At 48.3% G+C, this 25,929-nt stretch overlaps 1 protein-coding gene across 2 annotated transcripts in view; it reads left to right on the top strand.

Annotated features, from left to right (window-relative positions):
* The window catches only part of KIAA1217 (KIAA1217 ortholog), a 659,855-nt gene that overhangs the window by 249,747 nt on the left and 384,179 nt on the right, over nt 1-25,929 (top strand). The window contains exon 1 of one of the 2 annotated variants that reach the window (XM_070056127.1): nt 18,331-18,525. The exons of the other annotated variant lie outside the window; for it this stretch is intronic. The gene's annotated coding sequence lies outside the window, so the exon portion shown is untranslated. Of the gene's footprint in view, nt 1-18,330; nt 18,526-25,929 lie in introns of those variants that run through there. 2 annotated transcript variants of the gene reach the window in all.

Raw genomic sequence — 25,929 nt, 5'->3', positions numbered from 1 at the left:
TGTGGAGACACCATTCGCTCCACATTCTCACCAGTGCTGGGTATCATCAGTGTCTTTCACTTCTTCCATTCTAGTGGGATCTTAATTAGCATCTCCTCACTGACCAGAGACGTTGAGCATCTTGTGAATATTTGCCATTTGTAGTCCTCTTTGGTGAACTGACTGTTCAAATATTTTACCAGCTTCTCATCACTCTGTCTTTTTATCATTGATTTGTAAGTATTTTTCGTATGTTGTAGAGACGAGTCCATTATCAGATATGTGCTTTGGAAAATATGTTTCGGTCTATCTTACCTATGCATTTCTTTAAATGAAACTTTCAAAGATTAAAAACTGCTATTTTTAGCCAGGAATAATTTAATAATTTCTTCCTTTTTTTTAAAGATTTATTTATTTATTTGAAAGAGTTACACAAAGAGAGGAAAGGCAGAGAGAGAGAGGTCTTCCGTCTGATGGTTCACTCCCTGATTGCCCGCAATGGCTGGAGCTGCACCCATGTGAAGCCAGGAGCCAGGAGCCTCTTCCAGGTCTCCCACATGGGTACAGGGGCCCAAGGACTTGGGCCATCTTCTACTGCTTTCCCAGGCCATAGCAGATAGCTGGATCGGAAGTAGAGCATCCGGGTCTCGAACCGTGTCCATATGGGATGCTGATGCTTCAGGCCAAGATGTTAACCCTCTGTGCCAGAGCCAGCCCCCAATTTCTTCTTTATGGTTCATACTTTCTGTGTCCTATCTATGCAATCCGAGACTAGCCCAAAGTCACATTTTCGTCTTTAAGTTTTAAGCTTTAGCTTTTGCATTTACAAATATAGTCCATTCTGAGACGTTATTTGTGCTTGGAGTGAGTCAGCATGTGGCATAGGTTTTGCCTATTATTCTGATGTGATTTATTTAAAACATTAACCTTTTCTTCATTACATTGCCTTGATACATTTTTTTAAAAAAAAAATCCATCCACTTCACAGGGGCAGGCCCATATGGATTCATATCTCTACTCTTCTTCCAGACACAGTTTTTTGACAATGATAACTGTATAAAACTTGAAATTGTATGGAGTAGGGCCTCCATTTTTTACTCTTCCTTTTCAAATTGTTTTAGAAATTTTGGTCTTTTATATTTCCATATAAATTTACAATCAGTTTTCCAGTGTCTACATTAAATCTGGATAGCATTATCTTTTATTATACATTGACAGATTATAGCTGTACCTGTTGAGGGGGTACCAAATGATGTGATTTTTCAATAAAATGCCAAATGACCAAACCAAGTCAAGTGGTCCATTCATCACCCCAGACATCTGACGTCTTCCCTGAAGAGAGCCTGAGACCTGCTCTTCCAGCAATGTTGAAGAAGAAGGCAGAGAGAGACAGAGAGAGGGAGCGAGGGAGAAGAATCAGACACAGTCCTGCTGCCCAGGTGACGTTTTATGCCCTCTGGGTACCACTGATCTCCCCATTCTCTCACATCCCGCAGCCTCCGGGCACCATTTTCTGCTCTCTGCTCCTATGAGCTCCGTGGTTTTAGATTCTCCCTATAAATGAGAATATGTAGAGTTTCCAGTGACTCTGTAGATGAATAGGGAGATATCTGAGGGCAACACAGTAGCTGGTCTCTGCTCTGTGAACACAGTATGCTTTGCCATGTATTGGTGTCTTCCGCCTTGATTTCTCTCAGCAAAGTTTTATAGCTCTTTGTGTACAAGTCTTACATGTATCTTAAGTTTATTTCAAAGTACTTCACATTTTTGATACTGTAGATGTTTTTTCACATTTTGATACTGCAATTTTTTGCTTTTGATTTTCTATTTTCTTCGCTAAAATACAGAAATACAATAAATTTATTTAGCTCACCTCATATGACCTTGCTAAAAATTACCTGTTAGTCCTCATGGATTGATTATAGAATCTTCTGGATTTTCTACACAATCATGACATCTATGAATAAAGAGAATTTTGCCTTATGCATTCTAATTTGAATGTGTTTTATTTTACTTTGCATTCTTGTACTGATAAAAAAAAATCAGAGAAATATTGAATACAAATGGTAAAAACAAATATCATGTCTTTTCCTCAAACTTAAAAAGCAGCCAGTATTTCACTATTAAGATGCCAGATGTAATATTTTTATCAGTGTCTTTTATTAGATTGAAGAAGCTCCCCTTTATTTCTAGTTTACTGAGAATTTCTGCTATGAACATGTGTTGAATTTAGTCACTTGTGATTTTTTTTTTTTTTTTTTTTTTTTTTTTTTTTTTTTTGACAGGCAGAGTGGACAGTGAGAGAGAGAGACAGAGAGAGAAAGGTCTTCCTTTTGCCGCTGGTTCACCCTCCAATGGCCGCCGCTGCAGCCGGCGCACCGCGCTGATCCTGGCAGGAGCCAGGAGCCAGGTGCTTTTCCTGGTCTCCCATGGGGTGCAGGGCCCAAGCACCTGGGCCATCCTCCACTGCACTCCCTGGCCACAGCAGAGAGCTGGCCTGGAAGAGGGGCAGCCGGGACAGAATCCGGCGCCCCAACCGGGACTAGAACCCGGTGTGCCGGCGCCGCAAGGTGGAGGATTAGCCTATTGAGCCACGGCGCCGGCTAAACTTGTGATTTTTTTAAAATTTCTATTTAGGTCTTCATCTTTAACACGGTGACTTACATCACTCACTCGATTTTCAAATGTTAGAGCAACTTTGCATTTCTGGAGCGCATCCTGCTCGGTCATCATGGACTATCCTCTTCACATACTTAGGCAGCAATAGATACAAATTGTGAAAATTGCCCTAGAGAGTTGTATGTGAATGTGAATGATGGATTTCTATCTTTGGTTTATTTTCTCATGATGGCATCATCTGCTTTGGGATCTTGGTCATTCTGCCTTGGTAGGGTGAGGATTTCCTGTGCCCATGTTTCCTGGAGCAGCGTGATTAGAATTTGTCTTCTGCTTTTCTTGACTGTTGGGTAGAATTGGCCAGTGAAGCCATCGCAGTTACGCATGAGCTTCCTCGTGGCAAGGTTTCCAGTGGTCAGTTCCATTTATGTTATATGAATATTAGTCATCTCTTCTTTTTTTTAAAGAATTATTTTATTTATTTGAAAGTCAGAGTTGCACAGAGAGAGAAAGAGAAGTAGAGACAGAGAGAGAGAGAGAGAGAGAGAGAGGCCTTTCATTCCACTGGTTCACTCCCCAAATGACCGCAACAGCCAGAGCTGAGCTGATCTGAAGCCAGGAGCCAGGAGCTTCTTCCAGGTCTCCCACGTGGGTGCAGGCATCCAAGGACTTGGGCCATCTTCTACTGCTTTCCCAGGCCATAGCAGAGAGCTGGATCAGCCGGGACATGAACCCATGCCCATGTGGGATGCCAGTGCTGCAGGCTGGGACTTTGACTACACCACAGTGCCGGCCCCAGTCATCTCTTCTTGAGTGAGCTCTGCAAGTTGTCTTTAAAACAGTTGTCTGAGTAGCTGAACGTACTGACATAAAGCCACAGGGGTGGTGATGTTCTTTCCTTCCTGGTCTTGGTAGTTGGTGTCATTCTCCCTTTCCCTCTGCTAGGCTGACTTGAGTCCTATAGATTTTACTGACCTTTTCACAGAGTGAGCTTTTACCTGCGTGAACTTTGCTCCATTGCTTTCTGTTATCTAGTTCATTGATTTTTGTTCTTTCTCTTATCCCTATACTTAAAGTTAACTATATGAAGATGGGAGCACAGGTCATTGAGTTGAGATTTGTTTCGGAAAGATTTATTTTTATTTGTTAGAGAGGCAGTTACAGAGACAGAAGGAAAGACGGAGCTCTTCCATCCACTGGTTCACTCCCCAAATGGCCGCTGTAGCCAGAGTGCAAGCCAGACCAAGGCCAGGAACCTGGAGCTTCATCTGGGTCTCCCGTGAGCCATCCTGTGCTGCTTTCCCAGGGGCGTTAGCAGGAAGCTGGGTCGGAAGTGGAGCCACTAGGACTTTACTTGGCGCGTGTGTGGGATGCCGCCATCAGAGCCAGCTGCACCCCAACACTAGCCCTTGAGTTGAGTTTCTTCTGGCTTTCTAGAATAAACGCTTATGGTAGACACCTACAGCATGGCACTGCGGTGCTGCCGCTTTTCCTGTAAGCATGCTTTATCACCATCACTCAGATGTGCGTATGCCATGTTTTCGTTTTTGTTCGGCTCAGATACTTGACAGCTGTTTCTTCTCCGACCCACGACTGCTTATCTGGGTGTTGGTTGCTCACCTTCCAAATGGGCGGGGAGTCTTCTGCCACCTTTCTGTGACTGTGTCCCGTCTGCCATTGTTATCACAGAGAGTACCCCATACATCCTCCTGTCTCTGGGTAGCACCTCCCCTGACGTTACCCCAGGGCTCTCTGGAACCATGAGCCCAGAGGCTGCTGGGCTTTGGGGGGGGGCCCTCCCTGGGGCCCTCCCTGCACAGTGGCCTGGACGCTGTCTAGGCAGTAACTAGAAGAGTCCTATGGTAGACTGCCAACGACTGTTTCCTGGTTTTTTCTCTGGTTGTTTTTCCTGGTTGTTGAAGAAGGAGAGTGAGGCTGGTCCCCTTGGCTCCTCCAGTGCTAGGAGCAAGTCAAGAGCTGCGTAAAGTCCATCGTGGGGTGGGTGTTTGAGGCAGTGGTTGAGATGCCGTGTGGCACACTCTCCTCACTACCATAGATCCTGGGTTCAAATCCTGGCTCCACTCCGGACTGCAGCTCCCTGCCAGTGCGCACCCTGGGAGATGGCAGTGATGGCTTAAGGACTTGGGTCCCTGCCACCCACACGGAGACCTGGATGGAGCTTCAGACTCCTGGCTTTGGCCTGGCCCAGCCCTGGCTGTTGTGGGCATGTGAGGAATGAACCAGTGCCTGGAAGACCTCCGGGATTCTCTGTTAGCCTCTTTCTGTCTCTCTTCCCTCTGCCTTTCAAACAAAGAAAATAAATTGAAAAAAAAAAAAAAAAAAAAAAAAGATTGTTCTAAGTCAATTGTTTTCTCTTACAGCAAAAAGCAGAAACAGTAACATTAAAATGGTACCATTTCCAGTAGCAAAAACAATCTAAGATCCCTAGGAGTACATTCAACAAAAGGTTTACAATTTGTAGGGTGTTGTAGAATATGATAAAAACACATTATTTAATGCCTCAGAAAAGGAAGAAAAAAACCCATGGTAATGAATAGGAAAACTCACGAGTATAAATCTATTTGCAGATTTCATGAACTATCCATGATGATTTTAGTACTTTTTGGTTTATGTAGAATTAACAGGATACTTACAAAATTTCGAATGGAAGAGCGAGGGACTAAGAATCCCTGAGCCATTCTCAGGTTAGACCCAACACCCCAGCAGTTACCCGGTTTATTCCATGAGTCACACCTGCGCCGTGGCTACAGCACAGTCTCTGGGTAGTGGCGGCTGAGTGTTGACTCCTGCCTACATGCGTGCCATCTACTTTTCTGCACCTAGCATCCTCCTCATAGGACAGCGGTGCCAAATGCGCCAAGTGCTGACGAGGGGCCCGTGAGTGCACGGGAGAGCAGTGCTCGGAAGACTGGCTGGCACGTCCTAAATGTGGGCACACAGTAGCTATTGCTATTGTATATCTCTCATTGCTGCATACACAGCATGGAGACAGACAGGAGAGAAGCCTGGCAAAACCTTCAAGACGTTGGGAAAGGTGGACGATGGCACGAGGGGATGAGTGGATTGACTCCCCGTGACGCAGCAAGTGCGTGTCAACCACAGAGCGCGTGTGCAGTTCATTGTCGCGGATCCATGCCACGGCCACCCTGCCCAGGGACAGTGCGTGAGTCCACTCAGTCTACGAATCTCTCAGAGCAGATCGCAGAAGAAGAAGCGCAAAGGGGCATTTATACAAGGTGTTGTAAACAGCAAAGCTGAGCACCAATATCCACACTGGTACAATTGGGATGCAAGGTAAGAGAAAAGCTAGACCCCAGGGGGCTGTCCCAGCAGACAGTAAGGGGCACGGGGCCAGCTGGGGTCGCTTAGAGCGCTCCAAGACCCACAGGCAGGGCGTCGGGTGTGAAGCTTGCCAGTGGGCTTATCTCCACCGCTGAGGTTGGTCCTGGGTTTATGTCATGGTCTGTATGTAGTTCGCTACATTTCACAATCTATGAGACATATCTGAGGAGTACCAAGCAACTCTAAACAATGATCGTTTGTGGTATGTCAATAGTTTTCTGCTGTAAGAGTTGACGCTGTGGCGCAGTGGGTGAATGAAGTGCAGGCGTCCCATATGGGCACTAGTTATAGTCCCGGATGCTCCACTTACAATCCAGCTCTCTGCTGTGGCCTGGGAAAGCAGCAGAAGATGGTCCAAGTCCTTGGGCCCCTGCACCCATGTGGGAGACCCGGAGGAAGCTCCTGGCTCCTGGATTCGGATTGGCTCAGTTGCGGTCAATGGGGAGTGAACCAGCAGATGGAAGACCTCTCTCTTTCTCTCTCTCCTTCTCCTCTCTCTCTCTCTCTCTCCTTCTCCTCTCTCTCTCTCTGCTTCTCCTCTCTCTGTAACGCTGACTTTCAGATAAAATAATAAATCTTAAAAGAGTTGATGCTGTGACTAAGCTTCTTGCTTTGACCTGCAACAGTATTGGATGAAGTTGAAGTGCCCACCGGAGTTCCTGCTGGGTAGTAGACTTTTCATGGGAGGAATCAGTGTCTCCTGAGGACATAGAATGATGTCCAGGAAGCCGGAAGGAGTACAGGGAGCTGCCAGCTGTGGCATAAATGCAATGTAGAATGGAAAATGAAATCATATTTTCCAGTTCTCCTAGCATCCCATATGTGCATCAGTTTGGTCTGTAAGCTTTTTTTCAAGGAGAAAAACGCTGTATCCTTTGAAATCATCCCATCTTCGATTGACTATGCAGGATACTGCAAAAGGAGACCATAAAAGGCTCAGGTTTTATAAATGAAAAGTGTCTAAAAAGGCGAATACCAAACCTCTCTTTAAAACATACAAGGGGGGCTTGAGAAAGTTTGTGGGAAAACAGAATTAAAAGAGAAGTTTACTGTGGTCAAAATATTTTTGAGCTCCATGCATTTTCCATAATACGCGTTTTCCATGGGCTCTGTATGTATCAATTTCATCAATTTCAGGGAGTTTGTACCAAAATAAACTTTTAATTCCATTCTCCGCGAGTTTTTTGAAGCATATCTTATGCTACTGTATTTCTCTATTTTTAAAAACTTTTTTTAGGATTTGTTTATTTGAAAGGCAGAATGACAGAAGGTGGGGAGAGAAACAGAGAGAGAGAGAGAGAGACAGAGAGCAGCAGATTTTTCCATCCACTGTTGAATGAACCACCACAGCTAGGAGGGGACCAGGCTGAAGCTGGTGCCAGGAACTCTATCTGGGTCTCCCACGTGGCTGCCAAGAACTCAGATATTCACGCCCTCCCTGCTGCTCCCCGGGTGGGTTAGAAGGGAGCCGGACCAGAGGCGGAGTCGCTGAGACGCAACCTCACACTGAGATGTGGGACGCAGGCGTCTCAGGCAGTAGCTTCCACCTCCGTGCCACAGTGCTGTCCCGGAGTTTCTTTCTTTCTTAAGGCTGAGTAGTATGTCATTGAATGCACATACCACGTTCTCTCTGTTCTTTTAAGAATACCTTAACGAATTAATTTACTTATTTTAATTAAGAGGTGAGTGCTCCCGCCTGTCAGTCACCCCAGCCACCCTGGCCAGGACTGAAGCCGGGGGCTCCCCCATGGGTGGGAGAGACTCACGTACTGCAGCCATCACCTGCCCTGTCTCCCAGGGCCCTGGTAGGAAGCCGGAGTCAGGCTCTGGAGCCAGCTGCGGAACGGAAGTGGTCTGATAGGGAGAACGTGCGTCGTAACTGAGGTCGGACACCTGCCACCTGCATTTCCTTTGTTCCTTGGGTTTGGGGTTGTTTCTACCTTTTGGGAGTTGTTAGCCATCCTGTGGTCCTGAGTCTACCCAGGTATGTTTGAGCCATGCTATCAAGTATTTCAAGAAGTAGACTCTGCCTGTCAAAAAAAAAAAAAAAGTAGAATGGCTGGAGCCATAATCCAGGTCGCTGTCCACAGCGACAGCACCATTTTACTTTCCCACAATGGCACACAAGGGTTCCAATTTCTCCACATCCTCCCCTGCACTGTCCACTTTCTCGGTTGTTCGGGGTTTTTTCCTGTTTGCTTGTTTGTGTTTTTCATACTGCGCCCCCTAGTGACTGTGAGGTGTTATGTCACTGTGGCTGAGAGCTGTTTTTCAGTAGTGATTTGAGAAGCTAGGATCTTTTCCTGGGTGTGCTGACCATGAGTTGTTATCTGAGAGACAGAGGAAGAGAACCCATCCACTGGTTCACTCCTGAAATGCCCACAAGGGTCAGGGCTGGGCCAAGCCAAAGCCCGGAGCCAGGACATCTGTCCGGGTCTCCTGTGCAGGGATGTGACCACTTGGGCCATCAGTGTTGCCTCCCAGGGTCTGCACTGACAGGAAGCTGGATCGGGAGCCAGAGCCAGGCGTGGAAGCCAGGCCCTCTAATACAGCTGTGGTCCTCTATACGCCAGGCTGGGGGCCTGCCTGGACTCGGATGGTTTTTAGGACTGTGTGGTTGCAGAATCAAAGGGAGGAGCCATTCCTTCATATTTTTGTATGTCTGGTTTCTTTATCACTTAGGCGTAAAGTTTGCGTGGCTTGAATAAAGAGAAAAGGAAAATGTGTAAGGATAGTTCTAAAAGTTTATGGCAAAAATGGAAGAAGATACTTTTTTTGGTACAAAAATTCTGTTTTAAATCCATGTGTACTTTTTTTCATAATATCCATTTTCCAAGAACTTTTCAAAGACCTCAAAAACACATTTGACATAATGTATGCTGACTTCGTCAGTCGGTCACATGATTTAAGAAACGCTTAATGGTGGCTGGCGCGTGGCTCACTAGGATAATCCTCCACCTTGCGGCGCTGGCACACCGGGTTCTAGTCCCAGTTGGGGCACTGGATTCTGTCCCGGTTGCCCCTCTTCCAGGCCAGCTCTCTGCTGTGGCCAGGGAGTGCAGTGGAGGATGGCCCAAGTGCTTGGGCCCTGCACCCGCATGGGAGACCAGGAGGAAGCACCTGGCTCCTGCCTTCGGATCAGCGCGGTGCGCCGGCTGCGGCGGCCATTGGAGGGTGAACCAACGGCAAAGGAAGACCTTTCTCTCTGTCTCTCTCTCTCACTGTCCACTCTGCCTGTCAAAAAAAAAAAAAAAAAAAAAGGAAACACTTAATGGAGGCATTTTCTCTTAGCCCATCTTGCATCACAAGTCACTTAAACGAAGAGACTTTCCCCTGACGCTTCACACATTCTCACTTGTACATGCCCCCACCACCATTGAATCAGAGCCTTTCAAAGCCTTGTGAAAACCAGAAAGTGTTTCTCTGGGTGTCTCAGATAAGCAACAGGTGCACGCGGAACTCAATGTCATGGCCCATTTCCACAGGTGCTTGAAATAATCTCTTCTAGCTTTTTCTTCTAAAATTTGACTTTTACTAACCTGGAAACTATAGTATGCTGGATGCTTTATAACCACTAAGACGTTGAGCAAGAGAATGTGAGATTATGCAGATGAAGCCCTATGGTCTTTTCCCATTACAGCTTGGCCACTGCCACAGCTTCACCCTGTTCTTGCTGCGCTCCTGATAGTCTTCATTTGCTGTCTCCTCCTGAGAACCCTGTGCTTCTCGACAGGAGCCTTGCAAGGGGGCAGGGGGACGCCAGGCATCACCATTGCCTCGGTTGCACTATAAGTTAAGGTCATGCCCATGAGATCGAATCAACAAGTGTTTCAGCCTAACCTAACAGAAGGGCAGGCGATCGGCTCGGTGGCTTAGTCGCCACTGGAGATACCTACATCCCATATGGGAGTGCCCGCTTCACGTCCTTCAAGCCAGCTTCCTGCTATTGCACACCCTGGGAGGCAGCAGGTGATGGTTCAAGGACTTGGGTTCCTGCCACCTGTGTGAGAGACCCAAGTTGAGTTCCTAGCTCTTGGCTTGAATCTGGCCCAGCCCTGGCCATTGTAGCATTTGGGGAATAAACCAATGGATGGAGGATCTCACTTTTTGCCTTTCAAGTAAAATGAAAATTAAAAAACAATTATTTAAATCCTCATAGAAATAATTCTGAACACACTGTCATTGCTACAAAGTAATAAGAGCGTTTTAGTTGAGCTGTGTTTTGCAGCTGCCTTGCTCTCTCCTCTGAGTACTGGCATGGCTTGGTTTTATTTCAGGATTCCACTCTCCCGCTTAAACCTCTCACTTGCACTGCAAGCTAGGCTGATTCTAAAAATGGCACATGGAAAATCGTCTGTGACTACGAAATCCCAGCCCCCGTCCCAACCTGGCTGTCTCACACATTTTTGTACAACTTTTCGAATGGCTTCCAAATCTCCTGTCAATTCGGATTAAGTCCTTCAGCCTTCTATGGAAGGGAGGGTTTTGCCGTCAAAACCGGAAAAGTTCCTCTTGGTGTTGACAGTTGCGTAGCATCATGAAGCGTGTCCTAAATTGTCATGAACTTCTCTTACAGTATAAAAGCACAGATGGATGACATCATGATGTAGAGCGACTTCTATGGAAATTATAAAAAATGCTTTTTAAGGAATTCTTAGAAATTGGAGTTCTTACATCAAGAACCCTTCCTGTAGCATGTAATCAGGAAATTCGGGAATCTGAACTTGGAAGTCTTTATCGTGAACCTAGAAAGCACTAGAGACTTCCAAGTTCAGACCTCAGATTCAGTTCTCCAAGCCCTCAAGTCCTGCCTCCCCTTGTATGGGGAGGTATCCACGTTACCAGTGAGCATGAAAGGACAAAACACACTATAGCCAGGTAACCAAGGAGGCTGACATGACTCCTGCCCATGCTGCGTTGTGAGGTTGAGTTAGGATCAGTTTTGGCAGTTCATGGAAATCATCATCATACAGCGTCCTCCCGTCCCCGAAGGCCGTTATAACGTCCCAATAGCAGGTGAGGTAAATTTGAGAAGTTGTTAACCTCTAGGTTTTGAGCCAGAACATAAAATTAACCCAGGCAGACAGAAAGTGACACCAGAGAGGCCAGCATTTTTGCGTGGCTGGTAAAGCTGTGGCCTATGACACCAGCATCCCGTGTGCGTGCCAATTTGAGTCCCGGCTGCTCCACTTCTGATCCAGCTCCCTGCTAATGCGCCTGGGAAAGCAGCGGAAGGTAGCCCAGGTACTGGGGCTTCTGCACCCACGTGAGAGAACTGGAAAAAGCTTCTGGCTTCAGTCCAGCCCAGCCTTAAATAAATTTTTTTTAAATAAATGAAGCCAGGAATCCAGGTATAACAGGTATTGATCCAGGAGACAGGAATCTGAATGCTATTATCAGATTCCCCAACACTGTCAGTTGGAAGAAGATTCAACAAACTACAGGTGAATCTGTCCAGCTGCTGGCTTCTGTCACAGAAGTTTAACTAGAACACAGCCTTGTCCCTTTACTCATGTTTTGTCAATAAAGTTTTATTAAAATGCAGCCTTTTCTATTCATTTAAATTTTGAACATGGCTGTTTTCAAGTTCCTATAGCGAAGCCGAATCATTGAACAGAGACTTTATGGCTGGTGGCACTGGAAACAATGACTGACAGGTGCTTTTCAGAAAAGATTTGATGGCTGCCTCATAGAACATTCTGCTAGGCTATCCACCAGTCTTTAGGCAGGACAAAGTGAAAAATACAAATCTGAGAACAGCTAGGACCCAGTAGGTAATGGGTACCTTGTCACCATGGAGATGTGAACCAGTGGGTGGAAGACCTCTCTCTCTCTGCCTCTCTCTGTAACTCCACCTTTCTAAAATGGATGGATGGATGGATGGATGGATGGATGATGGCCTCTGAGTAACGCGTCATCTCCCAGTTGTCAGAGTGCTTTTACAGTCACTCACTCCCTTGATTGTTGCACCTGCTCTGTGATAGCCTCAAAATGCCCGTGGAAAAGTGACTTGAATTCTTCATGTCGTGGAGGGTTATAGTTCATTGTAAACAATGAAAGAAAAGGAAGAAAGGAGAAGGGAGGGTAGAAGTGTGGGCGGGAGGGAGAGGAGAGTGGGAAGAATCACTACGCTTGGCCGGCGCTGCGGCTCACTAGGCTAACCTTCCGCCTGCACACCGGGTTCTAGTCCCGGTTGGGGCGCCAGTTCTGTCCCGGTCGCCCCTCTTCCAGTCCAGCTGTCTGCTGTAGCCCGGGAAGGCAGTGGAGGATGGCCCAAGTCCTTGGGCCCTGCACCCCATGGGAGACCAGGGGGAAGCACCTGGCTCCTGGCTTCAGATCAGCACAGCGTGTCAGCCATAACAGCCATTTGGGGGTGAACCAACGGAAGGAAGACCTTTCTCTCTGTATCTCTCTCTCACTAACTGCCTGTCAAAAAAAAAAAAAAAAAAAAGAATCATTGTGCTTGTACATCTGTATATGAAACACATGAAATTTGTTCACCTTATATAAATAAAAAATTGCAAACCAGAGCTGCCGCTGTGGCATAGGGGGCTAAGCCACCATCTGTAGTGCCAACATCCCATTCAGATGTCAGTTCAAGTCCAGCTGCTGCGCTTCCCATCCAGCTCCCTGCTAATGCATCTGGAACAACAGTGGAAGTTGACACAGGTGTTTGGGCCCCTGCACCCACCTGGGAAACCCAGGTGAAGCTCCTGGCTGCTGGTTTCAGCCTGACCCAGCCCTGGCCATTGCGGCCACTTGGGGAGTGAAACAGCAGTTGGAAAATCTCTCTGTGTCTCTAACTCTGCCTTTCAAATTAAAAAAAAATAATACAATAAAACCCCAGCCATTTGGGAAGCTGTGCGTAGTATTTTCCTAACGTGCATTTCTGCAGAGCCCTGGTACTGCTGGCAGGAGGCCGGGTGGGAGGACAGGTCAGGGATCTGAGACGCTGGGAGAAGGCGGCTGCCTCCCTCCAGCTGCCGCTCGCCCGCCCTTTCCAAGCGCGGCAGCTCCACACTGGAAGCTGCTCTCCCAGCCTCCAGGCTGCAGTGCCACCATCCGCTCTGCAGCCCGGCTATTGCTCTTGCACATTGATTGCACTTGCTGCATCCCCAGGACCGGGAACTGCGAGGGACCTCCTGCGGCTGCAGGCTGGCCGTGTCTGTTGGGGTCTGGCGCTCCCGATCCCACATGGATCCAAGCTACTGCTGTGACAAAACACTCTCTGCGTGTTCACACTCGGCGTGAGGTGTGGATCACAGCCCGACTCGCTGATCCGCAGAGACGAGAGCAGACCCTGTGGCCAGACTGAGTTCAAGGCTGAGTACTTGCTGTCCCTGAGATCTTGGGGGACTTTTAAAAAGTTTGGCAAAAGAAAAAAAAATGGAATTAAAAGATAAGTCTATTTCAATGGAGACAAATTTTGAGATCCATGCTACGTACAGGAGTTGGCTACATTCTACCAGCACCTGGAATTCTACACAAAGCACCCCAGGACAAAACGGGTCATCACAGCTCTCATGTCTTGGAGAAGTGAGTCCTTGATTGCATGATTATGTTCTTGTAGGGCCAGCTGTGTCACACTTCTGGGACATTCCTTTTGATAAAGGGTAGGCAAGGACACCCTGGGCTGAGGGGAACAGACAAGAGGCTGGGTCCCACCTTTCCATCACGGGGGTTTGGGCTCAGTGTTTGCGGCACCAAGATGCTGGTACCTGGCAGAGATGCCAATCACTCCACCTGCTGAGGCAGAGTGTGGCTACCTGCACAGGTAGGCAGGACCAGAGCAAGTCACAAGGTCATGACAAAAAGCCCACCCAGCAGGTGCACCACACCTTCACCATGGGGGTTTCTCCTAGGGAGATGACCTCAGTATCCATGCCCAGAACCATAGAGCAAGTATGTGCGGAGCCCGTGGGAGAATGTAGGTTAACAGCGAGGAAGAACCAAAAGGGGGCAGGGAGATTGTGCCAGCTCATACCTTTGGGTTTTGGAAAATAAGATCAATCCAGAGAGGCATCAGCTGGCTCTGAGCTTGGTCTGGCTGAACCAGGAGCACGCAGGAAATCCTAACAGCCAGACCCAGCTGTGGATAGCAGGAATAGTTATGGCTATCAAAGGGTGGCCACTGGTGTCAGACACGGGGGAGCAAACAGGAGCTGCAGGTGGACAGCTAGAACCGTGCGTGGGCTATGAGAGCCTGTGCAAAGGCCCAGCAAACACAGGGTCCCTGCTGGCCATGGCCTTGACCCCGTGCCTGGGGGCAGTGGCCCCACACCCCATTCCTTGACTCTGGCAACCAGGGGCCATCGCAGGGGCATACTGCTTCGGCACAACCCCACAGCTACAGGCAAGGGACAGGAGTCGCAAAGCGAGTTCGTGGGAAGTGTCACTGATTTCCTCTCGTCCCGAATTCTAACCATCACAGTGCCACCTCGTCAGTGAGGACCGATGTCAGTGGACAAGGCAGGGAGGAGGGCCAGGGGCTTCCACTTGTACAGCTGCAAGTGCATCCTGTAAGAAGGGCATCCAATAACGTGAAAGCACTCAGGAAGATGTTCTCGCTGAAAGAAGGGGCCAGGTTGGAACCGACAGGATGCGTGCTTAGAATGTCACAGTAGGAGGATAAAAAATCCCAGCAGCTCACACACAGGCTGATGGGGCCGATTCCAGAGGCTCTGAGCGTGAGACGTGAGACACAGGAAGTGTGGGGTGTCTTGGGGACAGAGGGTGGCCCAGAGTTCTGGGAAAGAGGAAGTAGCATCCAGGAGACGATAATCTGTCCGCAGGCTCCAAGCAGGGCTGCACAGTAAATCTGAGTCGGATCTGTCGGCCGCGTCTGAGGCTGCCCTATCAGGCAAAGGCTTCTGTGTCAACCTCCTGTTCTTTCCTTGGTTTAAAATAAAAGTGAGCCATGCACAGTGGCGCAGAGGCCCTGCGCTCAGAGGTCAGGGTGACCCGAGGGCTTGCTGTCCACTACGTGACAAAGCTTCTCTGGAAACTTCCAACATGATGGACACGTGGGGCTCTCCCCCGGGGCGCTGGGGAGGGTTGGCCTTGTAGAGGAGCTGCCATACTTGAAACAGACGTGCAAGTTTGCATGCAGATGCCTGAGGTCTGTATCTTTAGTGACCAGAGAAGACGTTTAGCCTACGTCATCTTTTTTGTTATTTTCATTTTATTTGAGAGAGCCAGAGATCTTTGATCCACTGGTTCATTCCCCAAATGCCCACAACAGACAGGGCCAGGCCAGGCTAAAACCAGGAGCCTGGAGCTCAACCCAGGTTTCCCAGGTTTGGGAGGAGGGGCCCAAGGACTTGAGCCGTCACCTGCGGTGTCCCCAGCAGGAAGCTGGAGTCTGGGAGCACAGCTGGACTGGAGCCCAGGCACACCGGTTGGTGTGGCTGACGTCCCGGGCAGCCCTGCACCGGACACCTGTCCCATAGCTCAAGCCTAGCGCACCCCCAGCCCGGGCACTGAGACTCTGATTAGGTGATGGTGATATGCGGTGGGTGATGCAGACAGCCACAGTCATCTCTGTGAAACCTGAGGAGCAAAACAAGCCAGGGACCCAACAGTGCCCCCTTCTGGGGCAGCAGCTCCTCGTGGGCGGCTAAGGAAAGCAGCTGGCGCAGGCGCAGGGCGTGGAGACAGCTGGGAGCAGCGTGGACCAGGTGGGTGGTGCCCATAGCGGCTGTTCCCAGACTTTGCAGTTCACGGGGCTGGAGGGGAGGCCCAGGAAGGTTCGTCCTCAGTGGTTCTCCACAGGGCACTGTGATGTCTCAGGTCTGAGAAAGTCCTCATTGACCTGGGCAGAGGCAGCTGCTCCTGTACCCCCTTACCCTCACCCCAGCAGGTCAGGCACCCATGTCATCCATGCAAAGAGAGCCTGTTGATGTGTGTGTGATGTGTTCATATGTTCATATGTGTGCACATGTCCTACTGGTACCATGTGTGCAAATAGACACGCAAACATATGTCCAGCAGGTGCCATACATGTGTGTATGCACACATGTGTCCTACTGGTGTCATTTATGTGGGCATATATGCACAGATGCCCTACTGGTGTCATATCCGTGTGCATGTGTACACACGTGTCCTACTGGTATCATGTGTGCTTACATGTATGTGCATGTATGTAGATACTCATGAATGTGTGTCCTACTGGCATCACACATATATGTGACACCCTGGCTGGTGTTATTCCCTGGCCTGCCACATGGTATGCAGAGAAGCAGAGTGTGCTATAAGGAGGTGTGGCTGTGCCCCTGGGACAGGCTTCTCCCCCATCAGACGGGCAGCCTACCTGTCTGACACAGCCTCAGGACGCGTGCACGCGGCTCCCTGGGCCTTCCCGGGTTGACGTCCACCACCAGGAGGAACCAGCCCTGGCTTCCCGGGACTCCTGCACCCCAGGTCCCGAGTTGCGCACTGTTGGTCACTGTTGGGAGGGCAGGGACCTGTGTGTGCACCTGCCTGGGGGAGGGGTCCCCGCTCACCCCCCAAGCTGTCCCCGTGCAGGTCCGCGACACGCACAGAGTTCCTGAAAAGAAAGCCGACTGCTAGCGACAAGAAGGGTTTGAAGGAAGAGGGGGTAGCAGCGGTACCCAGGCAAACGGAAAAGATGAGCTGGCGGAACCACAGTGGGGCCGTGGTCGTTAGAGGAGAGGCATCACTCGAGTCTTACGCTCCGCTGTTTAAAGGGGTGGGTTTTAAGTCCTGCACATTGGCTGGCGCACTGGCTCATGACGTCACAGGCACGTTTTCTGTTGACCTCACGGTTTTCCCTCCCAGTCTCATGGGTCTGAGATCATGAGTGTATGTAATGCCAGTGTGGACTCCGGTCAGAGCCAGGATTCGATCTCGCAGCTCTGACCTTTTTTCACAAGGCTGTGCTAGGCTTTTAGGAATCATTAGAGCCGTGAATTTGGCTTAGGCCGGGGGAAAGGGAAACTCGTATTTATGGGCTGTTGTCGTGTGCCAGACAAGATGCTGATTTGTCATCTCGGTTGGTCTCTAGGTGGTAACCGTATGAGCAACATTTACCATCCTATTTTATTAATGGAAAGGCAGCGAAGCCAGCGCTGGGCCCGCATTTGGAGTTGGGAGGTGACTTCCATTCCAGATGACCCCGGAATTATGCTCTTGCCCGTGCATAATTCTCTGAAGGAGAAAGTGCTAAGTAGCTGTGCATTTATCAAACTGTAAATGGGGGACAGCACGGTATTTGCACTTGGAGCGGTGTTACAGGATCGCATCGCCCCAACTCCTTTTTATAGTGCACAGAGTTTGTGTGGACGTCCCTTAGGGAACACAGAATAATTGAGGTTGGAAGCAGCTTAACCCCAAGTCATAAAAAATCCCTGACACAGGAAAATAAGAGGGAAAAAAGCTGAGGGGAGGTTGCATGCTTTGGCTGTGGGCTCTGCGTTGGGTTGATGGAGGGAGTGCATTCAACTATAAAAAAAAAAAATCGGACCCCTTGAACACACTTGGTTTCTGCATCGTTGCTGTCGGTCTTTCAGAAAGATCCTCATTCCAAGAATTCAACTGTTCATCAAAATAAACTCCACACGCTCTCAAAGGCAAAATAACGTATGTTTCCTCCCCACGCTCCTACACATAGGTGTGTCCCCGCTCAGCACCGTACATACCCTGCGTCGTACATACCTGAACGTGCTTCCTTATTAAGGAGCAGATCCCCTCTTGGCAGCCCGAAGAGGTGTGCCAATGACCTTCTCCTGGTTTCCTGCTTTTTTTCTTTTTTTGCTTTTCCACGGTCTGTAAACAGCAGGAGAAGTAATTAGGTAGGTGGGCACTCGTGCACTGTCAACTCTTGGAATATAATATAGAAATGTGCTAAGGCAAGGAAATATTTGCTTGAACGCGTGCCTGGAAACTGAATGTGGTATGCAGTTCATAGTAATAGAAACCACACATCTGGCTCATTTTTATGTATTTTACCTGGGAGGGTGGGGTAATATTTACATTCTTTTTCCATTCCTGGCTGTCTGGTTTGTGCATGCTAGCGTGTGTGTGTGTGTGTGTGGTTCACATTCCCTGTTGCAGAATCTGCAGAGTTGGAGCATTTGCCGTGGCAAAAATGTCACCGGCATCTTTGAAACACACATTTGCATCCTGCAGTTCTAGTAAATGGGCTGCGATGTGAAAAGAAATCCAGACACAGTCCAGCGCGTTCCGTGCAGCTGTGACTGTGTCCCTGTGAAAAGTGACGCTCACGGGATTTTTTTTTTCCGTGTTTTTTTTTTTTTTTTTTTTTTAGAATCTGCTGCCCCAGCAGGTAGCGTTCTGGGCTGGCGCTTTTTGTTGTTGTTGGTTTTTCTGTGCTCTGTAAAATGTCCAAAGCTTCTCGCTTGGCCAGACCGTTCTCTAACACAGCCTCCAAGCTGCCTACATCTCGGAGGGATGATTTAAGCAGCAAACAGAAAAAACTGAGCGTAGGTGAGAAGATTCTGAGAGCTGGAAGTGAGGGGAGCTTGGTCAGACCGCAGCAGGTGCCGTCGGCAGCAGCCCCTGCTCAGCGGAAGCCTTCGCTGCACAAAGGTAAGTTTTAAATCAGCTGCGTTCGGGAGCTTCTGCTTAAAACTTGCAGCCTAACGAGACTGCAGGTCGCTCCAGTGCAGGAGCGAAACTGTAACGTTCGCTGAAACCCGGGCATGCGTTTCTAAAACAACCGGGAATTCAGAAGGTGGAGGTCATGGGACTGTCTATTATTCATTAAGGAACAATAGGAGCAAAATTGATGGCTTTCGCTCCTTTTGCAAAGTGACGACTTTTATTCTTGCCTGTGTTTTACTACCTTTCTTGATCTCGCCACATTCGCAAAGTGTCTCGCTCATCTGCACAGAGACGAGAAAACAAGGAATTTCCGCATGCTTATTTGCTATCTCTTTTAAAAATGACTGATCTGAAATGCTAATCCAAGGATAGGGTTCCTGGCCCAGCGGGACTTAAATCCCCACTAACGGTGTTACCTGGAGCTTTGAACTAAGCCTGCTTAAGTGAATGTTAAGATGTTGCACTTAGCTACAGTATTGTTGAATATTTGACCCAGAACTAAGAAATGTAGTAACCAAATAAAGCTATCTGCTACTTTAGCATGTATAACCATAGAGGGCAATGAAATCATAGCTGTCATAGAATAACTTCCTCCATTGTACCAGAACTGCGTGTTGAATCACGAAGCAACAATGTATAATATTCACTTTAATACATTTCGAACTCCACCCTAAAATGTAATAAACAGTGCAATGATTTTGTAGTAAAATAAAAAATTGTTTTAATATTCTCATTCTTATAACTGGGAGTTTGTATTTTGTAGAAAAAAAAATGAGTTCATTAAAATTTTTAATCTTGACTTCTTCTCTATGAAAAGTTCTTACAAATGAGGATGCAATGATGCATTTTTGTGCCACTGTTTCAAGGATGCAAATATGTGTGCAGAAAAAATGTAATTGTTTCCTTAGCTTTATTAATATTATTTTCCGCTTGATCAGTGAAGTGTTTATACAAAAACTGAGACCAAAGCGTGCCTGTGTAAGTCTTGATGGAACTTGTAGAGGAGACCGAATTTTGGCTGCCGAAAAAGGAAACTTTCTTTGATGTGAAAATGTGTGTAAAAGTCTGAAAAATTCTTATAAAAAGTGAATTCCAAAGAGTGTCCAACCATTCGCATGGTGTTTTCACCCGGTTCTGTATACCGTTGGGAGGAGAGGGAATTTTTTCAACAACCCAAAGTAGGTGCTCACTTGCTTTTGATAAATCATGAGGATGACTTGGGGTGGACTTAGTGGGAGAAAATTACGTTTCTTTGCTAACGGATTTGGCTGAGGGCTTAGTTAGAAGTCGTTTGAAACTAGACATGATTCTCCAAGTGCCTGATCCAATGATAATGCTCACTTTGGTTACAAAGTATTCCACTGGGGGCAGTTACACAATAATAAGGGGCTGTTTCCTTTGGCTCTTTCAGAAAAGACAAGGATGAGTCCTCTCAGAATTCTGAAATCAGCAGGTGCACTGGATGATTTTGAAAGACAGTATCAGTAGAATGTGCATTTGCTTTCCCTTTCCACTCCAAGTTCTGTTTGCTGTGACGCATTTCCTTGTCGGAGGTGGGATGGAGTGATTCTCCGAGAGCCGGTTGGGTTGGGTTGGGTTGGGTTGTGTTGTGTTGTGTTGTGTTGGGCTTGTTAACTTACCGTGGTCGTCACAGACCAGGAAATCCTGGCAACAGTCACCTGTGTTGGGTCTGTGTCACATTGGTGTGTGTTCCTGGTCACCTCCCTAAAGCCTTAGTGGGTGTTTATTTCAGTTGACCCACGAGGCTCAACTTGATCTTTTTATGACAAATACCACACGCTGTCTGACTTCCTTTAGTTTCTGCGTGTCTAATTTGTAAACAAAGTGCACTCTGGAGCATTTCTAACTTTTTTTTAAAGATTTATTTATTTATTTATTTGAAAGAGTTACAGAGAGAGAGGAGAGGCAGAGAAAGAGAGAGAGAGGTCTTCCATCCGACGGTTCACTCCCCAGATGGCCGCAATGGCCAGAGCTGTGCTGATCTGAAGCCAGGAGCCAGGAGCTTCTTCCTGGTCTCCCACACGGGTGCAGGGGCCCAAGGACTTGGGCCATCTTCCACTGCTTTCCCAGGCCATAGCAGAGAGCTGGACAGGAAGTGGAGTAGCCGGGTCTCGAACCAGTGACCATATGGGATGCCGGCGCTTCAGGCCAGGGCGTTAACCCACTGCACCACAACTCCGGCCCCTCTATCTTTTTTCAAAAGGTGTCTCTACTTGGTGTATTCCCATGCCTTCCCTGCACTTCTTCCACTTTATGTCCTGTACACTGATTTTCACATTAAAAGAGGGAGACCAGATGTGTTTCATCATCATGATTAGGTCTTCAATTCCATCTAAATAATATGATCTCATAAATAGTTTCCTTGCTATAAGCCATAAACGTATATGTGCTAGAAGCGTTTTCTCTTCTCTTGTCAGCATTTCTGATTCTCCCAGGACAACACACAGAAAACCCCATCCACAGGGCCCCTTCTTCCTCCAGCGCCTCCCCCTGTAGCCCTGAGCCCTTGTGCACTGCCCCTTCCTGCTTGCTCTCTGGGTCCCGGGGACGGAGGGCCCCGCCTTCACTTCTCCCGTCCCTGAATAGCTAACCAAGAGGAACACTTTCCCCGCTCCCATGTCCAAAACCCGTCTGTCTTCTCTTCCCACATTTGAAAGATAGTTTGGGTAAGACACCGATTCTTAGACTGATTCTCCATCATCATATTAAAGGGCTTCTCCATTGTCTTTGAGGATCTCGAAGCTTCCTTTACAGGTGAGCTCTCTCTCTCTCTCTCCCTCCCACCTTCCCTCTTGAAGCTTAAGGATCTCCTCTTTATCCTTGATGTTCTCAAAGCTCACTGAAGTATTTGAAAGTGTGAGGGTTATTTTATTTTTTCATTTTGAACGGGTCTTTGATGGGCCTTTTCAATTGGAAGAGTTGTGACTCTCAGGTCTGGTATTCTCATTCTTTGATGTTTTCCCCTCTGTCTCTGCCCTGATTTCCCCCTCTTGGATCTCCCACATCCGTTTGCTGAGAGAAGGTGTCTTTCCCTTATTTGCCTTTTGACCCGTGCGACTGTAGGAAATTGTGTCAGCCGTGCCGTCCAGCGCTTCTACCATCGAGTTTAGATCCTCATGGTCATGTTCATTGCCTGGAATCTCTCCTCGCTCTGCTGATTTTGGGGACAAAATGCACGGTGACGTTCCGAGCACGAGAAGCCTGCCTGTGTGTTTCCTTTGCTGAGCGTGATGGTCGGTGCCTGTTTCAGTGTTCAGTGTCGCACGGGCGAGGTCCTGCTCACTGCACAGCTGGTGTGTGTTGTCCGCTCAGCCAGTGGTCCAGACAGCCCCTGCAGCACAGGACCCTGACGCCCAAGAACTCTTAGGACAGCAGCACCCACCGCTCATTTCCACCCATAGTGAACCTCCCGGCTTCACGATAAATGCGCCCCAAACGGACAACGAATGTTGGCAGGTGTGTACAGACACACGTGTGTGCCAACCAGGATAGGCGTGCACACCCGAGAGTGAATGTCGCATTTCTTCCCAAGCTTTCTGTGCTGATTCAGTTTATTCCCCAAATTGTTTTGTCCTGATCCACTTAACTGGTCTATTTTTAAAAGGGATGCATGTCCCTCAAGCAGTTCAAAACAAAGAAAAACATTCTTCATTTTTAAAACATTTATTTATTTATTTATTTATTTATTTATTTTTATATTGATCAATTGAAAGGTAGGAAGAGAGACAGAGATCTCCCTCTGCTGGTTCACTCCCAGTGCCCCCGGTGGCCAGGGCAGAGCCAGGCCAGAGCCAGGAAACAGACGCTCAACCCAGATCTCTCTTGAGGGTGGCAGGGACTCACCTGCTGCCTCCTACCGTGTGCGTTAACAGGAAGCTGGATCAGAAATGGAGCTGGGGCTCCGCCGCCAGGCTCTCCAGTATGGGAAGTGAGTTTCCCAGTGGTGTCTTATCTGCGATGCCGAACACCCATCCTAAATGCCTTCTTTACATGTGGACTTGAGTGCTGACCACAAACTTGCTTTGAAAAAATGGCTTCCCTCTCATACAGATTTGTGATGATGGGGTGATGGCGGTGATGGTGATGGAGGTGATGGTGATGGAGGAGATGGTGATGTGATGGTGATGGTGATGGTGATGGTGATGGTGATGGTGATGGTGATGGTGATGATGGTGATGGTGATGGTGATGGAGGAGATGGTGATGTGATGGTGGTAGTAGTGATGGCGATTTCCGTGGGCTCCTGTCGTGGGGCCAGCACAGTTCCAAGTGCATTGCAGATGCGTGGTTTCCCATGGTACCCTTAGCAGCGCTGTGGGATTAAACCATTGCTATCCACATTTTGCAGATGAGAAAAGTGAGAGATGAGCCATTTTCCACTATCGTGCAGACAGGAAGGGAGAAAACCAGAACTCTAATTCTCACAGCTGCAACCCTGAACTTGCACACTTCGCCATGACACTGGAGCCCCTTTCTATGCAGGAAAGCAAGTCACTCCTCCAAGAGGTTCATAAAATCGGTCAGGTTTTGTATGCTTGGTCTGGTCCCTGAGAAAACTTCCTGGTGTCAGCTTGTAATTGAGAGTAAACTCTTCCATGTTGCAGCTTTTTAATCTGTTAATCTGAGCTAACTTTCCTTAACGAAGGAGAGGGAGAGGAAGTCATTGAACTTCATAAGTAATCGAAGTGTCACGATGCTGAAAATGCTTTGTAATACTGGAAACAATAGGACCTTGCTGTCCTACTATGTGCACTCTCCTGGTTCTGCCTTCAGTGTGTGCACAGAGCACACCCACGCACGTGTGCACTGCACGCAGCCCCTCGCAGGTTGTTCCACGGCGCATGCCCTGCGGTCCTAGCAGAAGCCTGCGGGTGAGAATGACTCTGGTTCTCTTGAGCAAAGCCATTACGCTTCCTGAGTCTTGCCAACCATCACAGAATCATCTTGCGTGGTTCCTGGGGCTAAGTGCGGCGAGGATTAATGACCTACTTAGTGTGTGTCCAGTGCTCTCAGGAATCATCTCGGGCCAGCACAGCGGGGTGTCCATGCACCTCCGACGCTGTGGGCGGCACAGACTTGCTGTCTCACAGCGTGCCTGCCCCCACGCCAGGAAAATGGCACAAACGCCCCTGGCCACAGTGCCCTCCGCTGTCCCTTGTCCAGCTGTCACCCCGCCTGTCACTGACTCTGCCTTTGCATACCTGGGCCTGGTACTGTCCACCTCTGCGAGTTAAGAACTGGAGCACGGGAAGTATGTGTTCTCCCTGGAGGCTGCCTGTCCCTTCAGGGTACCACTGGGGACGGCAGTGACACTGGGCTCGTGCCCAGAATTTCAGGGCGGGCACCTGGCACTCTGCTCATTTCTAGAACAAGCTGAGAACGGGGCCTGCACTTTGTCCAGTATCTTTTAGAAGCAGCAGTGGACTTGGACTAGTTTTGTGCATTTCCTTGTCTGATTGCCTTTGGGAACAATACCACTCTTTTTTTTTTTCTTTTTGGCAAGAAAAGTAAAATACAGAGTATAGTGTTTATTCAACTGTGCTCATAGTTGATAAAATAGTTGATAAATTCATAGGTGGGACTCATCATATTTTAAAACTTTTTTCATTTTTATTTTAAAGAGGGAGGGAGGGAGAGAGAGAGAGAGATTGATTGATTGATTGATTGATTTTCCATCCAGTGGTTCCCTTCCCAAATGCCTGCAGCAGCCAGAGCTGGACCAGGAGGAAGCCAGGAGGCTGGAGCCCCATCCAGATCTCCCCCATGGGGGACAGGGGCCCAAGCACTTGAGCCATCATCTGTTGCCTCCCAGGGTGTGCATTAGCAGGGAGCTGGACCCGCAGTGGGGAGCCAACACTGAAAGCAAGCTCTCCAACATGGACAGTGGGCACCCCACATGGCATCTTAACCCCTGGCTTGTTGTTCCCAGCGGTGAACCCAGAATCGTGCATTATGTCTGCTCATGCTGGTGGGTATCTCTGCATCCTGTTGCTAAAATTTCCAAGGCTTACCCTGGCCACTCATTTTACAAATGAAAACTAGACTTAATGCTGCCTACAGAGTCTCCTGCCAATTTTTCCTCCAACTAAATATAGGATGAGCTGTGACTGTGAGTATTGGAAAAAACACCGACTTCTACAGTTCCCTCTGCTTGCCTTGAGTAACCTTATCTGTTGCTTGTCTCCTCCTTTTTGGTAATAGATAACTCAGGAACATAAGGGGCTTTTTTTCCCACGTTTTATTTGCTTCCTTGATTCTCTGCCATTGCAATGTGTCTGGCAAGGTATATGAATCATTTCTGAGAGTTAATCTGAGGTGTTCTTGGAGGCAATCTGTAGTTTTGGTCACTGGGTCTAGCCCAATGGCTGTAGTGAGATCAATACGTCACAGCATGGTTTTTTAAAAAATGAAGGAAGCTGCACTGGAGCGGCACGAATCTTGGAGGAAGAGAGAATGCCGGGTCTGGGCAGTGGAGCCTGGCATTACCTCCTGGTTGACCCCTGGTGGGAGATGCCTCTGCCTCTGTGTTTCCTGCACTCCTAGTCCTCTGGGACTCCAAATTCCACACGAGTGGGCAGGGAGCAGACACTTGGCCAAGTGAGTAGGATGCCCAAGTCCCACTGCTGGGTTCAAACTCTAGCTTCCGGAGGCAGCAGTGAGGGGTCAATGCTTGGACCCCTGACGCCCATCGGGGAGACCAGCACTTAGTTCATAGTGCCCAGCTCCAGCCTGGCCTAGCCCTGGCTGTTGCAGGGTTTGGGGAGGGAACCAGCAGGTGGGCATTCTCATTCCCTCCCTCCCTCTCTCTCCCTCCCTCCCTCCCTCCCTCTCTCTCTCTCCTCCCCTCTCCCCCTCCCCCCTCTTCCCCCTCTTCCCCCTCCCTCTCCCTCTCCCTCCATCTCCCTTCCTCTCCCTCCCTCTCCTTCCCTCTCCCTCTATCTCCCTCCCTCTCCCTCCCCCACCTCTTTCAAATAAATAAATAAGTATGCTTTTAAAAAGTTAAGTTTGCAATGGCTGTGGTTATTCTTTGATGGAGTTTATGTAATTAAGTGATAATCGGGGCCCATTTTAATGCTGAACAGTAAGCAGTATCTCTTGTGTTTATTAATGCACAAGTTTGCTTTCAGTTGTTTATGTCTAGTGGACATGATAAATATAGTTCTCTTTAAAAATATTTGTTTGTTTGAAAGGCAGAGTAACACAGAGAGTGTGTGAGAGAGAGATTTTCCATCCACCAGTTCACTCTCCAAATGGTCACATTAACTGGGGCCGAAGCCAGGAGCCTGGAACTCTGTTCTGGTCTCTATGTGTGGTAGGGGCTCGAGTGCCTGGGCCATCAGCCGCTGTTTGCCCAGGCAGAGTAGCAGTG

The sequence above is a fragment of the Oryctolagus cuniculus genome, chromosome 13, assembly GCF_964237555.1.
Source record: "Oryctolagus cuniculus chromosome 13, mOryCun1.1, whole genome shotgun sequence".
Lineage (NCBI taxonomy): Eukaryota > Metazoa > Chordata > Mammalia > Lagomorpha > Leporidae > Oryctolagus > Oryctolagus cuniculus.
This window is presented reverse-complemented; position numbering and strand designations above follow the sequence as displayed.